This window comes from Gymnogyps californianus, chromosome 18, assembly GCF_018139145.2.
Source record: "Gymnogyps californianus isolate 813 chromosome 18, ASM1813914v2, whole genome shotgun sequence".
In the NCBI taxonomy this organism is placed as follows: domain Eukaryota; kingdom Metazoa; phylum Chordata; class Aves; order Accipitriformes; family Cathartidae; genus Gymnogyps; species Gymnogyps californianus.
This window is the reverse complement of record NC_059488.1, coordinates 3,495,148-3,512,171: the sequence shown is the minus strand read 5'-3', so window position 1 is coordinate 3,512,171 and position 17,024 is coordinate 3,495,148. Positions and strand designations below refer to the sequence as shown.

The window sequence follows — 17,024 nt, the reverse complement described above, 5'->3', positions numbered from 1 at the left end:
CCCAGTTCAACCAGAAGGTCACCTGAGGGCAGCGATGTTTCTGGGCGAGACACCTCTGGTTTTTTGGAAAGTGCCTGCATGGGTCTGTATTTTGCCAGGCTGATCTGAGGCCAGTGAGGAAAATGGTAATTGTTTCTTTTATTTTTCATCTCTCTCCTACATCTCCTCCCTAACAACTTCGGCTGCAGCCACATTCTATTTTTTCCCCTTACAATTGTTTCAATAGATTCTTTATGGTTTATGGGTTGGTTTTTGGTGTTGGGGTTTTCCCCCCCCCCCCCCCTTAAACTGAAGCCTGAAATATGCTCTGAATTAAGAAAAAGCTCCATGTCACTGGGGATTGGACTGCTGCTGAACTGTTCCGTGTGTGTGTGTGCGCGCAACCTCCCGGCCAAAAACGCCTCGGGGGCTCTCCCTAACTGTTGGGGTCCTAAAAAGGGTCCGTTTCTCCCGATTGGCCACCCTCCGAAACGGCTGGGGGGGAGAGCTTTCTCCACCCCCACTAACACCACGCTCCCTCTATAGCACATCTGTCCAAGCTTGCTCACTGCTGGCCCTTTCCTTCCCCATATGCTACAGGCATTTTTGGCCTGACTGAATCCTTAGTGCATTAAGCAGGAGGCCCCTGGTTCAAGAAATCTCCCCCACTTATAATATGTAGTGCAGAAGAAATGGTGTGTGCAACGGTGGGGTGAGAAGAGATCAGTAAGGAGGGGGGAAAAAAAAAAAAAAAAGGTGTGTGTGGGGAAAGGGAACATCTTGCCTGTTATCTTTATCAGAAAAGTAGTAAATTCACTGCAGGGAAGTAACACACAGCTTTGGCTTTTAACCTTTTGTGTTCCCCAGGCAAAGCGTGAAGGTGGGATTTTACAGAGGCTTGCTGCTTGTAAGCACCGATTCAGAGAATCAGAGGTCTCCTTGGTCCATACAGTCTCTCTTAGGGTAGTTTACTCTGGGATGATGCAGCTGTGTAGCAAAACAACACACATAAACACACACACACCCCTCAAACAAGAAACCTTCTGGATATCGCTTTGTTTGGTCCCAGGTTTAAAACTGGAATCTGGGAACCGGTCGGTGCAGCTGGAAAACGTCCCGTCTGGCTTGTGCTGGTCCAGCCCTAGCGAGGGTCATGTGCTGGGGCAGCCAGCTACGCTGCGCAACCTCCCTCAAACCTACCATCAGGCTACCTAATTCTGCATCTCAACTCCCAAGGCATGAAAAACGGCAATCCCAATGCTAAACACACACATCAGTGGTGAGGACTCGGCTCTTGTTACTTGGACGATTGCTTCCTGCTGCTCAGACACACAAAGCAACATCGTGTAAGGGAAGACAGGGTGCCGTGAAGGCAGAAAAGCTGCCAACCTCTGCTTCTTCTCTCAACTTGTCATTAGGCTGATCTCTTAACAAAATTACTTAACCTCCAACGTACAGGTATCCAGCATACCTCACACTGCTGGGCCAAAATGACCATGGGCATTTAGTGGTGACGGTAGCATTGTTGTGTCTCTGTTTCCTGTAACTGCACAAGCTGGGCTTCACAGAGGCCACGAGATCCCTGGGGAAAAGCAGTTCGGAGTGGGATAACACGGTGCCAGACTGCCAGCCCCTGCTCGGCTGGACCTCACCTGGCAGAGCCTCCCCACAAAGTCAGCACAGAACAGTCCTGAGGAAATGCTACAAAAGCATTTCAGGTTGAAAGGGCAGAATTGTGTTTTGTTCTTTGGTTTTCTTCTAAACAGTGTCATGAAATTTCAAATGCTGACGGTTTTAGATATTTGGCCTTTCCAGAGGCCACTTCCATTTACTGAAAACCCATTTGCAACAACTGTGCTTACACTACCTTTATGTCCCGTTTAGACTTCTGGGTTCATGCATGAAAAACAAATAGCATACAATAACATTTATATTCTTCTAGTCACAATTCTAGAAAGAAAGAAGGAGGACAGGATTACGTCCTAAATTATCCTTGTTTCAGCAACGAGCTGTTCATCAGTCTCAGGAAGCTGCAGGTGTCTGGACCTCTTAGGCACTTTGAAAATCCCAGCCTCCCTTGACCTTTGTATCAAAAAGTCATCTGTGATTTAAAACGAGAGGACTCAGCTTCCAGGAAGCAGTGTTCACCTGCTAGGGTGAGCTTGGGAATGGAAAGTTGTATATGTATCATCGCACCGCTTCCACTCAGTCACAGTTATCTCACAGTCAACTGTAAATATCAAATTAAGCCATTTAAAAACCTAAGCACATTAATTACTAATCACAGCACAATGAAGAAAAGTAAAACAAAGGTAGAGAAATGTATGAGAATGACAACAACTACCGAGGAAGACTACGATCATACGGAACAACTATTCCCAATTGTCTACTGTCCAAATAACCAGAGATGAGACAGGCACAATGCTTCTCACAAAACCTGAAGAATATTTTAGTTGAAAGGGCACCTGGCCTGGTTATATAAACTGGTTAACTTATATAATACAGAATAACTTTGACGAAACTACTTCATCAACTTCGTTCCTCACCTATTGGAAGAAGTGTAATAGTCACTTACCTCGCACAAGTGTTGGATGAATAAAATCTTTCATGAGTATAAGAACTTCAATGCATCTACAGCATCATCCCTCTGAAAAATACAGTAGACAAATGATCAACACTCCATCTACCTGCCAGTTGCTAATATTTTATTCAGTCTAATCTTTAAATGCACTTACAATTACAAAGATATAAGAGCCAGAAGATACCCAAAGCTGCAGTCTAGCCTGTTCCCTCATACAGAGGGCAGTACAAAATACTCCTAGACCATCCCTGACAGATGACTAACTTGTTTTTAAAGACCTCCAAAGAAGCAGATCTAGTAACCTTCTCACACAGCTTATTTTAGTACTGAAATATCCTTGAAGCTGGAAAGCTTTTTCTAATATCTAAACTAAACCCTTTCTGCTAAAAATTATGCCAATTATTTTTCTCCTACTCATTGCTGCTATGAAGAACAATTCATCACCATTCTCTTTCTAGCAATGTTTTACATATTGGAGGAATGTTATCACGTCCTGTCAGTCTTCCCCTCTCTAGACTAAACAAATCCAATTCTTTCAATCTTTCCTCATACGTTGCATTTTCCAAATCTCTTATCATTCCTATGGCTCTCCTTTAGTCCCTCTCCAATTTGTCAAGATTTTTCTTGAACTGCACAACCAAAGCGGAATGCAGCCAAGGCTGTATGAAGGTTGCCTGAAAACCAAAATTTACCCCTTGTCTTTTACCCACAAGTCTCACTAAAACTCTCCATTGCATGAGTTGTCTTTTCTGAGGCAGTTTTACAATGTTCTATCATACATAGTTTAGGATTTTCCAGCACTCTGCATCCTTAATTGTCTTAATTTTTAAATACTGCTTCTCTTGGAAAGTATTTTCTGTTTTGCATTCTATTCTGTACTTGCATTTATTTCATTAACCATTATGATTTGGTTTTATCACATTTCAAGTTGCTAATTTCATATAACCAGGTATAAAAATCATTCAGAGTTCTGCTTCTCCTTTCCAAAATGCTGCAATCCTACCCAACGTGACCTCAGAAAATTTTATTAGCATGCACTTTGTATCATCTTGCAAGACAGTCACTAAAGTACTGAGCACTTCCCGACCCAGGGCAGACCCTTGAGGGACCCCATTTGACATGCCCTCCCACCTTGACAACAGGAAACTATCTACATCTACTTTTTGAGCCTTAATTTACAACTAGTTGTGCCCCCACAATGTGGCAATTTGAAACAGAGTGCGTATCTCTACTTTGACTATGAGGATGCCATGAATGACAGCATTCAAAGCCCTACTAATATTCAAGAAACATCATATCCGCTTCTTGGTTTTTATTTACTAGTTCATCTACCCCGCAAAGAAATTGTACTGGTTTGACATGATTTGCTCTTGACAAATCCATATTTGCTGTTTCTTATTAACTTCTTATTCTCTGAGTGCTTGTAACAGCTAATTCTAGAAACTTTTTGGGTACTGAAGTTAGTTTTACTGTTCCATAATCCCCCTGGCTCTCATTTTCCCCCTATTTAAAAATAGACCTTATGTTTACCCTTCCCTGGGCCTCTGACTCTACCTTGGTCATCTGTGAACTCTGAAAGATAATCTCCAATCACTCTGGGATTGTTTCAGCTAGATCCTGAAGTACTCCAGGGTAGATTTCATCAGGTCCTGCTGAATTGCAGAACATCTGAATTATCTAAATTTTAGCCAGCATAGTCTTTTGCTATTTTAGATGATCCCCTTGTTAAAACTTACTGCATTAGTATACAACCACAATCAACCTTTTTTTGGAGAAGCAACCAAAAAAGGCATCGAATACTTCATTCTCTGTATCATTTGTTATTTCCTCTCCTTCCTTTTTAAGTAATAGACTAACTATCCTAACATGTGTTGGTTTTATGTTTGCATTTATGTTTTTAAGGGGTTTTGACTCTGGGACTGATTTATGGGGCTAAAGTAATGCAAGAGCAGGATCTGTATTATCTAGAAACTCAGATACTGTGAGCAGATGAGTTTATGCATAATTTTTGGCTTCAAAAATAACTTAGAGCCATTTAAATAAAAAAAAGAAAACATTCCCTTAGAAATTAACAGAATTCTAAATAATATAAATACATATGCAAAAGCTTCTGCTTTCCTTTAAGAAAATTTATCATGTAACCAGTTATACACAAGACCATGTGTGTATGCTTGTGCCTCTGTGTACGAGCTGATGACCAAAAGCATTTTGAAAAGCAAATTTCTATGCTAATGTGCTCTGTATGTAATTTCTCATCTAACTGACCAAATCATCTCTAAATACATTTCGTCCACAGATGTCACAGAAAGAAAAGGAAGATGATGACAAAAGTACACAGTGCACTTTGAAAGCAAAATAACTCAAAGTAAAGTACTTTTTTTTCTTCCAAGTGTAGCCATTAGCAAGAGATCCTTGGAAATCCTGCAGGTTTTATGAGGTTTGATGAGCTCTTAATTAGAAATGGCTGAAATTTGAACTGAGGACTTCTGAACACTGTGTCTGGATGGAAACAGAAGGCTTGCTTCTGCCTGATTTCCTACTTAAAACAGGCTTATGAGCAAATTCAAATAAACCTGGCTAAGAATGATAATGCCAAAGTGGACTGGTAGCACAGGGCCAAGTGTTTCCTGATACAGACTGACTAAAAAGAATTTCTTCCCAAACTCAGAGCAAAATATACTTTGATCAGAGAAACAAGTAAATGGTTCAGAAGCAGGTTAGAGGCATCAAGAAAGGAAAGAAGGATAAGGTCGGGTCAGAGGAGGCCAGCGAAAAAGTGGAATTTGAGAAATGGAAAGAGTCAGGCAATCACAAAAGCTCTGAAAAATATCTGGGAAAAAATCCCAGATTTTCAAAGCAAGCTAGGTGCCTAGCTCTCTTTGGAGGTCTCAGCCTAAACTCTTAACTGGTGTAAACGAATGTTGCTGGAGTGAAGGCAATGGAGACACTGCCAATTTCCAGGCAGTACTGCTAATTCCTTCAGAGAAGCTGCATCCTATAAGCGCGAAAGAAACCTGACTACTGAACTTTGCTTGCCCATAGCGGGATGATGGAACATCTTCTATCTCCTTTTATTAACTCACAGACCCCAGATATAGAAACCAAACTGCAGAGCACCTGGAATCGCTGCAATCCTCTGTGCACTTACGGGAGCTACTGAATATGCTTATAGGAGCTCTGAGAAAGTTCCCTTATAGATCTGAGGCTTTTTATCTATTTCCAAGCTGTACCTGAAAGCAATACATTTATCTCTTGCATATACATCTTAACTGTTCTCCTTTTCTTTGAATTTCAGGCTGCATTTGATTAACTCTGCAAAATATTTTGGGATGTAGTCTGTCTGGAACAACATACGCAGAATAGATGATGATTATGCAGGGTGAACCAGATCACTGAACATGAGACAGATTAGCAGCTATACTAGACAGCCAATCTATTTACGTCTTCTACATTTCATTGTGATTTAATTTAATTAAAATACTGTGGGAGTTTTCCAGTGTATTACTTGAAAATAGGATTTCTTTTTCATCTGGAAGATTAGCATTATTGTTTAAGAGTGTTCCTGTTCTGGACAAAAGCCCTCAGTATTTTTGGTTAAAACTCTGTGTTTCCAAGAAATTCCAACTTCTAAAAATTATACCTCTGATGAGGATGATTCTTGTTCTCTATCCCAAGCTAACACACAAAAAACTTAGAAATTCAAGGTTAAAGACTCCGTGAAAGTTAGTGAAAAGACTCTTAAAAAAGAAAGTTACAGGCCTAGAACAGAGTTATTGTTTCTACTAGAAATATTAATGAAAAATATTTGCTATTTTCACACTGCCCTTTTGTACTGAAGAGCTGCACTCGGTACTGTTCAGGACCTTCTGTATCCTATGAACTTCTTTACTGCTCCTATAAAACATTTGGACGTGCATGCTGACTGCAGTATCTTTCTCTGAACAGAAAGTGTGATCCTAAGGAAAAGAACTTCAGATCAGTATTCAAATGATTGCGTGCAAAGATTTTCCAGGGGGAGAGGTGGCCTGCTCACACATGGACGGCAGCCACACCTTTCCAAACACCTTTGTTTCCCCCTCTTCAGCATGTTATCCCATGCCAAGCTGCTGGATGCAGTTTTGGGAGACCCCGTTTGGCTGCAAACAGGCTAATGTGGAGCAAGCTGGGGCGGGAAACATATGAATTGCATGACAAACAGAAGCACTCTCCTGTAGCTTTTGATTTCAACCTTTTCCTTCAGAAAAATGAAGATAAGTATCAGCAGCTGGACCCTGAGTAGATCGCAGTCACAGAGCCTGTGTGAATACTGAGGTTTCAGAAGAATGAACTTACGCCAAACAGCTTTATGCCAGGGAGGGGGGCAGGAACACTCCGCGTTTGCTAGAGAAACTCCCGTTTCTTGAAACGCCCATGGACATGTCCGAATAGGCCCGAACTTGCTGGAGGTTAAAGCCAAACAGAAATTTCTGCCTTTTTAGCCTGGCCCCTCTGTTTAACTTGGAGTGATGACATCAGAGGAAATGAAGGATCAGGGATGGATAGAGGAGGGAGCCTTCAGAGACTGAGACCTGCTCGCTGCAGAGTGCCGCAGCTCAGCCGGCTTTCACAGATCAAATACCTCGGCTTTAACTTATGCATAAGCTGGCAAGAAATTCAGTCCCCGCGTTCAACTCATGGACGGAACAGAAGAGTGATTTGATTAATGCGCGTAGACATATACGTGAGCAGAGGGATGGGAAGAAAGAGATGAGAAAGTGCGCTCTGGAGGCTCTGTATTAATTAAGGATGACTCTCCAATGAAATAACCGTCTACAGAACTGTATTCCAATTACAAGGCCTCCCGTAACAATTTTAGCATCTCCCACCTATGCTCCTGGAGTTTTCCACATTAAGCCAGCCAAAGCTCCTCGCTCCCTCCCGTCACTGCTGCCCCTGGGCTTTGGGCACAGCTCCTCAAAGCCTGCCATGAGGGTTACATAGCAGGAGAAGAGGACAGCCCACAGGTGAAGACAACGGGGTTCATATGAACGCAGGGTAGTTATATTCATTGGCAACCAGGGGCCAATAAACAAGGACAAATGGGAGTCGGACTCCCAGTAAAAATCAGTGGGAACTGGGGCATCAGCTTAGCTGTCCTTCTTAAACGTGTCCTCTGCACCACAGGGATTTGCCCATGGAAGACTTGTGCACTACGAGGTAAACCCAGATTATATGAACTATAGGTATATTAGTTTTCTCTCTGCTCTGAAAGATCTTTAAGCCTCCTTGTAACTTTATACATGTGGGTACACCCCTACACCTGGCTGGAACTCCTCTCTGAAATCCAGAGGCATCCATATGAGAGCAGGGTCTCCCAAATGGATCCCATTTCAGGTCTCCCCCAGCCTAATGTTAAAAAAGCTTATTTAATTGTTTCAATTTCATAGAATCTCATTTTACTAGAGTTTCCAACATCCCCTGGGATCATGGTAGAATTAACCTTTACCTGTCTTCTGACATTTGTTCTGGTATCTTGCAACGTGCTGGGTATTACAACGTGAAGGGAACTAAGCCAGCTCCTTTTTTCCCCCTTTGGTTTTTTTTTCCCTGATACGAAGACAACAGATGAAAACTGTTTTGGGGAACTGCAAGACAAGTCATACCCCTTCATGCAGAATACAGTTCCTGAGAAAGTAGCTCTAGCCCGAAAGGTTGCTTTTTTTGCAACGTTATTCTACTTAAGAGCTTTATACTAATTGTTCTGATCAGCAATAACATCTTCTGTTTTGCCATTTTATGGACATTATGTAAAGTAAAAGGACAATGAAGTAAAATGGATTTTGTCAAAGCCACCAAACCATTACAAAAGAAGATTCATTGCATAATGGATGCCCTTTTCCCCATAGGGAAAGAAAAATACCCTGGCTTCAGCTTAATTTTTTTGTTTTGTCTGTTTGATATCTGATGCCTACCAGAAGGCTTTGTAAAGAAACCTAAGGCATTTAGACTCCAATTTAATGGGATTTAAGCATTTACTTCTGTTGGAAATGTTTGAAAACAATATGCTAAAGACCAAACGAACTACTGAGTTTTAATCACCTCCAAACTTTGATACCTTCAACAATAACACGTTGAAAAACAGTAGAAAATTATGGGGCTGGAGGCAGCAGAATGCAAATGAACCCTTCCGTGCCCTGACTTTCCAAAACATTTCAGACTATTAGTTCTCAATAATTTCAACTGGGGCTGCAATTACTAAAGACTTCTGAAAGTCAGCTGTCAGCTTTTAAAGTGTTTTGGTTTTTTTCCCCGATAATAGCAGATGGTTTGGAGCTATAGTAGCTCTAAATGCTCACTTGAGGAATCTGAAAATTCCAGAAATAGGAGATTTTAAAGCTGACAGTCAATTGATAAGTTTTGAGAGTATTGTATGAAGCTGAGAAAAGGTGAAAAGAAAAGATCAGGAGGAGACAGCGAAAGAGAAAATATGAACGGGCTTTCTCAAAATAACCAGAGCTCTGTGGCAGTAACAGGGGAATAACAGAACCTGCTCGGTGCCTGACTCCGCTACTTCTGCCTTCACTCTTGTTGAGTAGTAGCATTAGTTTCACTGAAATCAATCAGCCTGCCTCTGGAGTCAGCTGTTATTTAATTTCACTGAAGGGAAAGGGCAGAATCAAGCCAGTAAATACTATCACATTTATAGATATGTTTTGTTATGTTACATGAGAAATAGTAGCATGGGACTGCTGGGAGTTTTCAGACTGATAAAGCTGTTATCGTATTTCTATTTTTCACTGGGGAACTGCAGCACCAAGAGATCAAGGTCATGTTTAGTAGAGAGATCTTAAGGGATATTTTACATATGAATAACTTTAAGCATATGTTTAAGTGTTTATCTGAACTAGAGTCCCTACAAATGGCCTAAGACAATACAGATCAAGCAAAGTCCACAGCAGTGAGCATCAATGAGCCCCAAGTAGCTGTTCAGGGCTATAATTGCAAAACCATAAACTCTTTGCAGTGATAGCTCTATTAATGTCATCATTTTCTTGTCCCTAAGGAACATTTCTGCCCCTTATAGCCCATCTAGCAAAGGAAAATAAGGAGACACGAGCTCCAAGTTCCTCTCCATTTCTTATCTAAATACAGCCTCTTAGTTCATCAAGAGCGTCACACTGTCCTAAGCCTCTCATTTTAACAAGAGATGAGAGTTTTACCTGAAGTGCTTCAGTGACTCTTAGACAAGTCTGAAGCTCTTGAGACTAGTATTAAATGCACTAGGTGTTTCTTCTGCATTACTCAGATCCTTCAAGAAGTCAGAGGGAGAAATGAATATGTATTCTATATGTCAGCTGGTTATATCAAAGCCTATCTGTGTCTAATTATGGAAAACAATCTGCCTATGTGAAGTTAACAGGGAAAGCTCTAAACAGATGTTGATTAAAGAGTGCCTCTGTAGAGTACTTTTTGAGAGGTCATTTTGCCGAGTTTAGATTGAGATGGATGAAGGTGAGGTATTTGGCAGTGAATTGCATCTTTGAAGTGAGTGACGAGATCAGGTTTTAGTATGGAAGTATTGCAGTGACATTCATCCACAGGGGAGGCAAGTGGAATTAAGAGAATGAACAAACTAATTCGCGTGAGCGAGAAACCTTTCTGAAGTGAGTAGTCACATTTACTTTAAAGATAGGTATGAATGTAAAGGTTAGTCTGAGTCATGCGAGAGAAAATTAGTGAACTTTTTGCTGGAGATAATGGCAGAGAGAGGATATTCAATTTCCAATGAGTCTCTTAAACGACGAGCCTTTACTTCAGATTAAATTCTTCCTTACCTTGAACAACATTAGGGTGAATGTGTTCCATTAAAAACTTCTTCACAGCCCTGAAAGTACTATCAAAGGTCGATCAGCTTACCCAAGAAGGCGGCTGGTTTTTCAGTTCCCCTAAAACACTGGTAGTGAAAATAAAGCATGGTATTACCCTAAACAATTTGCAGAGGATGGGCCCAGCCCTTTGGTGCTGGAAAATGACAGATCTGCTGAGCAGAGAATTTGGCCCATGTATTCAAGCGTTCGTGGAGATGATGCCTGAGATGGAGCAAAGGAAATGCCACAAGTTCCCCTCTCTCAAATGATGTTGGCACTCCTCGTGACAATCCCAGCAGATTTATTACTTCTCTGAAAACATCCTACTGTGCTTTATACCTCCTTGTGGAATAGCCACTATTTACTGGTAGCCAGAAGCCATTAGGTGGAGATGATCCTTTCTCTTTGATTTCAACAAACAACAATCCAATGTACAACAAAGAGCTGCAGATAGGAACTCCACTGAATGGTTGACTGTAAATGAAACCCTCAGTAGCTTATTGCTTGGAAGTGAGAGCAGAGGTTGAAAAGTAAATGCACTTTTGTCCAGGGCAGAGCATTGCTAAAATAATTTCTGACAGCCTGTGCCAAAGCACTGAAGTCAACAGACTTGGCTAATCCACCCTGATAAATGCAACAGTTACAAAAATAAGTATCTTCAAAAAGCAACTGGGAGCTGGCCAACATGAACAATCAGAAGACAGCCACACTCGATGCCCCTAAACCCTGAAACAGTCGATAGAAAAAATTACCTTTCCAGTGACATTTCTATCAGGCATTGACAGTCCCTGCTTGGTACCAGCCACGGACACCTCACTTGGGACTAGCCTATTTTCTGCTCCAAAGGACTATTAGTGGGTACCAGCTGTACAGCCATGGCTTATTTCCATGAGTTCCTTTATCCAAACAACCACCAGCTCTAAAAAAGACCCAGTATTCAAACCGTTCTACAGGACCTTCTGCTTGCTTTGCTACTTGTTCAGTATTGTTGTCACCTCATCACTTAGAGGGATGGGCAGAACAACTTGAGGTGACTTTTGAGCCCACTGCATCAACACTGGAAGTAACATGACGCTCGTATTTACTAGTTCTGCTGTATTATTTCATACAGAATGGAGAATGAAAATATAACAACTTTTTTTTGGCAGTTTATCATGCTTTTTTGGCAATTCAACTTATTTCAAAGCATATTTCACTAAGTACAGAGGAAGAGTTGCCGTGGAGAGAAATGTATAAAGGAGAAGAGTGAAATAGATAATATATTTAAGAACTGTCTTTTCCTTTGGCCCACTTCCCACAGAGTCTTTCCGTCTAATTTATGTGGTACTGTGAATCTCAGAGAAGTCAATGGACCTCTTTGCAACTTCCAGAAGAAGCCAGGAAAGAAAGATGCAAGTACTTGTAAGGAAATCCTTGAATTTCCAATAGCTTTTTAGGCAGTGGCTTAATGTCTAGACTCTTTCTTGGAATGAAGGCTCTGGATCATTTTCCTTTTTTCCCCCCAAGTACTGCCCTGCATGACTGCAAGGCATGAAGAGCCAGCATCTCTCAAACTGTATTCATTGCTTTCGCTAAACTTGTACCTCACTTTCAAACTTTATAAAGTGAGATTATATTATTTAAAAATAAATAAATAAATGGAAAGCTAAAAGGATATTTTAATCACCATTGATTTTAAAGATTTCTGACTAATTCTGCATTAAACAAACCTTCAGAATATCGCAGTTCAGCAACTGATTACCATCTCACAACTAGGCCCTCATTTCACAAATTATTTTATACATCTTTTCATACAAGATTAAGCTGTAGCTCTCCATACAGTGTTGCTAATCTCAGATTCATTCCACTTGCAGAGCTTGCACACCCTGATTTTGCTCCATTACAACCATTTCAGTTCAGTATACGATGTTCTGTTGACATCTACATCAGTACATCACCAGCCTCGCTGCAGTCCTACTAATACAAAGCTGTAGCTCTGCTGCTGAACTGGTTTTGCAGGTCCATCTCTATGCCTTACAGAGGATGACAATTTACTACAGTTTTGCTTAAAGAGACTTTGCTCTTTCCTCACGTGCTAGCATCTCCTGCTTTAATACTTCAGAGACAAGCATCCACTCCACTTTAGTCCAACCCTGGACCGAGTGCAGTCTGTCACCGACAAAGTTACATGATCAGCAGCACATCCAGTTGCCTTTGTTCCCACCCTGAACACTATTGCCTCCAAGTATGAAACCAGAATATATGGGCATGACGATACCAGAAGGAAGCACCATTTATCAATATTGTCCCTTTACAGAAGGAGCCCAAAATTCATATCCCATCACAGATCCAAACTCACACCTCCATAACGTCAGCAACGCTACCCCAACACGTCACTTTCGCACACAGAGGTCCCTCATCCTGTCTGCAAAGGGACTAACATAGTGTGGATCCCACCAGAATAACTTGGTCCTGTAAAGCAGTTTTATAGACATTAGCAACCATGGTGGCACTGTGCATCCACAATAGGAGCTTGCAGTGATTTAACAACCAGAGGTTCCAAACTATTCTTTATTTTAACCACGGCTTCCAAGTTTAAAGCATAGAACAAAGTCATGGTGGCAATGGCGGAACATTGCTTGTCAGGCAGCCCTAAATCTGGGATGCATTAATGGTGGTTAGAGACAGCCTATTTCTTAATTCATACTGTGGGTTCACAGAGCTGTTGTCTACTAATCTATTAATTCAGAGGGTCGTTGGTCTGAACTTGAAGGAGCATGGGATCATCTAGAGAGAAACTCCAGTACCTAAGGCAGTGATGAAAATGAGAGGCTTAAATTCAAAGAAAACGTGGGTCAGCTTTGGTGGAGGTACACATGCTTTGGCATTGCTGCTTTATTCTCCCTGGTTTATGTCACCAGCAGCAGCACCAAAACTTTGCAGAGGTTTTTCAGACATTGCCTCCCTTTAGTCGTGGATCCTTATCACAGGTATTAACACTGAAATAAGATAATGAGGTTATGAAAGGCCAGCTCAAGTTATCTCCCGCCCATAATGCACTCTATCAGAGGAGCCAGAGTGACAGGACAGAACCTCAGAATACATCCTGCATTATGGATCATTTCTTGCATCTCTCAGGCACTGCATTCTTACATCACTTCTTTACAGGAGGCATGAGACAGGAACTAATATATGCGTGTCTTAGCACAGTATGTAATGCAGTGAAGTCCTGACCTTGTTCAAAGTTACTAAGTGCTATTAATATATATAATGGAAATAAATATTAGCCTTGCTTTGCAGATTGAGCAACCTGAGACACAAGACCCCCGAGCGATTTGTCAGGACCAACAGGGAGCCAGGTATCCTGACAATTCCTTTTACTCTAAGCACCTGACAAAGTTCATTCCCATCCATCCTAGGGCTCCTGCAGGGGGGAAAAAAAAAATCGCCTCTAAAAATGTTCCTGCTTTATCAGCAAAAAGAAGGCGATAACAAAAACAGCTCAGGCCAGACAAAAGCTAATTGAAGCATATGGGCTCGTGCAGATACTTAGAAGCACGGCCTTAAAACAGCCCAGCAAGACTAAGGGATGAATCTTCCTCGAGGGCTGCCATAGTCAGACAAGGAACTGGCAGTCAGCAGTAAGGCTTGAAATGAGCCACAATAAAGCATTTCCAGGCAGGTCAGGCACCTGCTTCAGACTTTCTGAAAGGACAATGTGGTCCACTGTGCTGAAAGCAGCAGCGGCAAAGAGAACATATCCCTAAATCACTCTCCTACACGAGATGGCTGCCTAAACTTTCCAGTGGGCAGCCTGAGTCCTGCCATACTCTTGCCTTAGAGCCAGCCTCAAATATATGTATGAGATCATGGGTATGGAGGTGCTATTGATGCTGCACTGAAGTGACCTTCTCTAGAACCTTGAATATAAATGGAAAACACCATAGGCGACCAGACAAAAATTTGACACATTGCCTGGAGAGAGAACAGACTGTTTCAGTGCTTGAAAGAGGAATGCTGCATGGCAGTAAGTAACAGGTAGCATCCATTAAGCAGGATCTCTTTGGACACAGATCTGGGGGATAAGTTTTCAGTGTGACATTGAATTCTTCAGACATTGTAGTAGGCTTAGCTTCTTTAAAGGAAATTTGCTCAGAGGAATATAAGCCATTTCCAAGCATGAACAGAGTACATTAAAGCACTGGCTCAGGCTTTGATTCAGAAAAGCACTTAAGCACCCTTCTTGTAAAGGGATACTTTTCGGTGCTCGGACCTTGGAAAGTAAGGTGTATTGTGTGGTCTCTTTGGCTCAACACCACATATCAGGGCATAAAATAAACCTCAAACTAATGCAATTAAGGAAGAATCTTTCACAGTGGACATTTAATCCATTACTGCCCACTGCAGCAGTTCTTGCACCTAGAACTGGTCATTGCCAGGAGCAGCACACTGACTAGACAGAAGAATGACCTATTTTGATAAAAGCATTGTCTGAAATATTTAAGAAAAAAAAAAAACCCTATTGCTTTGCACTGTGAATTAGAAAGTGATGACTTTGCTCTTCAGCTGTAATAGTTTTGCATGGGTTTATAATGTGACACACACAAAAAATGGAGGCACAAGGAACACAGCACAAGAAAACAGCGTCTATGGACAGAGGAGCTTCTTGCCAACAGTGTCAATGGGTAACAGAGCCCCAGGGGACTGTGGAATTTTGTGCTTGAGATCAGGGGTGTGGGGAGGTAGGAGCAGAGGTAGAAAAAGGTTGACTTCATAAAAAATGTTTGATCTAGAAGAGGAAAAAGAAGCAAACCGGGGGCGGGGGGGGGGGGGGGGACCAAACAAAACCACTCTTATTTCGTAGCTGGCTGAACTCTTTCGGAAAAAGAATACAAAGAATCTCACCAAAATTTACCTTTTCAAAATTGTGCCAAAACTTCCAAACTAAAAAAATCCCTTGCGACTGCATTCATCTTTCCCATGAAAGCATCAATGATATTGATATCAAAGATTCTACATCACAGACTCATTCATCTTGCAAGCAAAATTCATTTGTAATTCCCCAGCATTTTATTTCATGATGCACTAGTAAGTGTTCAGTAGTGCATTTTGCAATAATAATAAACTAAAAGCAACATGAGATGTCAGTGCTGTAACTTGGCTGTTAAATCTTTTCTTGAAAGCGCTATGAGCTTGCCAGGATACTTGGTGAGAGATGTCAGGGTTGCAAATTGACACAAAGAATTAACCAGGTTCTATTATATACTACAGACTTTTCTTTTAGCAATTTCTGTTATGACTAATCTTCCAAACTCATTGTAAATGTTTTTATTATAAATATTATTATTGACATTAATATTCTTATTGTAGGACACCTATAGTTTTAGTTCAAATTCCAGTTTGAATTTGATCCTCATCGCTCATGCCGTAGACACAACTTCCTCATGTCTCTGTCCCTTCAAAACACTATGTAGACATAGCGCCGTTATACAACACAAGAAAATAAGATGAATAAGGTTGGAAAATTTTTTCCTTTCAGATGAGAAAACTGATCTTCAGTGTCATAGCCAGGGTTACATGAGGAGTTAACAGCAGAATTAGTTATTCCTGTTCCAGTGTATTAATGATGCAATCATCCTTCCTTGCCAGTTAGCTCTCCTTATAATTACAGTGTACAATGACGCATGTTTTAAGAGTATAGACAAGCACAGAGTTAATATCATGTTAAGTGGTCTGTCGAGTAACTGCATCAGCTCTCTCGAAGTCTGTCCATCTAGGGATGTACTCAGAAGAGTGTGACCAGGGCAGCTGTGGATGAAGAACATTCAGTAAACGTCCTAAGATTTATTTGCAGCCTAATTCATACAGTTTCTTTCCGTAGTTCCCAAGGAAGCAGATAAGGTCCTCTCGACAGTGTGAGAAGGGCAGTGCAGCACTTCCCCGTGGAGCTCTGATGCAAAGTCAACGGATGCTTTTCCATGGAAAAGAAGAACTTCAGATTTAACCATGTCCTGGAAAGTGTACAGACTGAGCTCGCTCATCTGTCATCAGGAGCTGATCCCTCTCTGGCTCATGTCACATCTCTGTCTTCAGCCTTGTGTGACCAAAATTACTTTCGGCCCTGGCTGCACAGGAAGGACAGTTCGGCTTTGAGAGTTCTCGGCTGAGAATCCATCTCCTATTTTTAAGTTTACGTGAAAAGAGACAGTAGTGCAGCCGAAGGTGACGTACTGTTCTACGAACAGGGGGATCCTCTTATACTAGTGAAACACTCTACCTGCTGGTAAGACGTGTCAGCTTAACAGTTCTTCCAAAGTCATGAAACCAGATTAACCTTTCTGTCTGCATTGACTTTCAGCTTCCCTAAATACTGTGCAAAAATATTAGCACTTATCTTTTAGATGTTGGTTTAGAGCAAGGGTTGGCTAGACAGTATCTTGAACTCCCTTCCATCCCCAGCTGGCTAGGACTACATGCTACAGATAATGGCACAAGCTCTCATCCTCACTGGCCTTGTTGATACTTTCTTCAGCTTCTGGACACAGACCTCCTTGCAATTTAAATTTACAGCTTCTCATCCTATTCTTCTTCTCCAAAGATAACATGTTTCTTCTTGCATGCACAGGCCTTTTATGCAT

At 41.4% G+C, this 17,024-nt stretch overlaps 1 long non-coding RNA gene across 2 annotated transcripts in view; it reads right to left on the bottom strand.

Moving 5' to 3' along the window:
• Positions 1–17,024, bottom strand: part of LOC127023726 (uncharacterized) — a 131,460-nt gene that overhangs the window by 16,091 nt on the left and 98,345 nt on the right. For both annotated transcript variants that reach the window (XR_007767465.1, XR_007767466.1), the window contains one exon: positions 2,555–2,626. This is a non-coding gene — a long non-coding RNA (uncharacterized LOC127023726). The remainder of the gene's footprint in view (positions 1–2,554; positions 2,627–17,024) is intronic.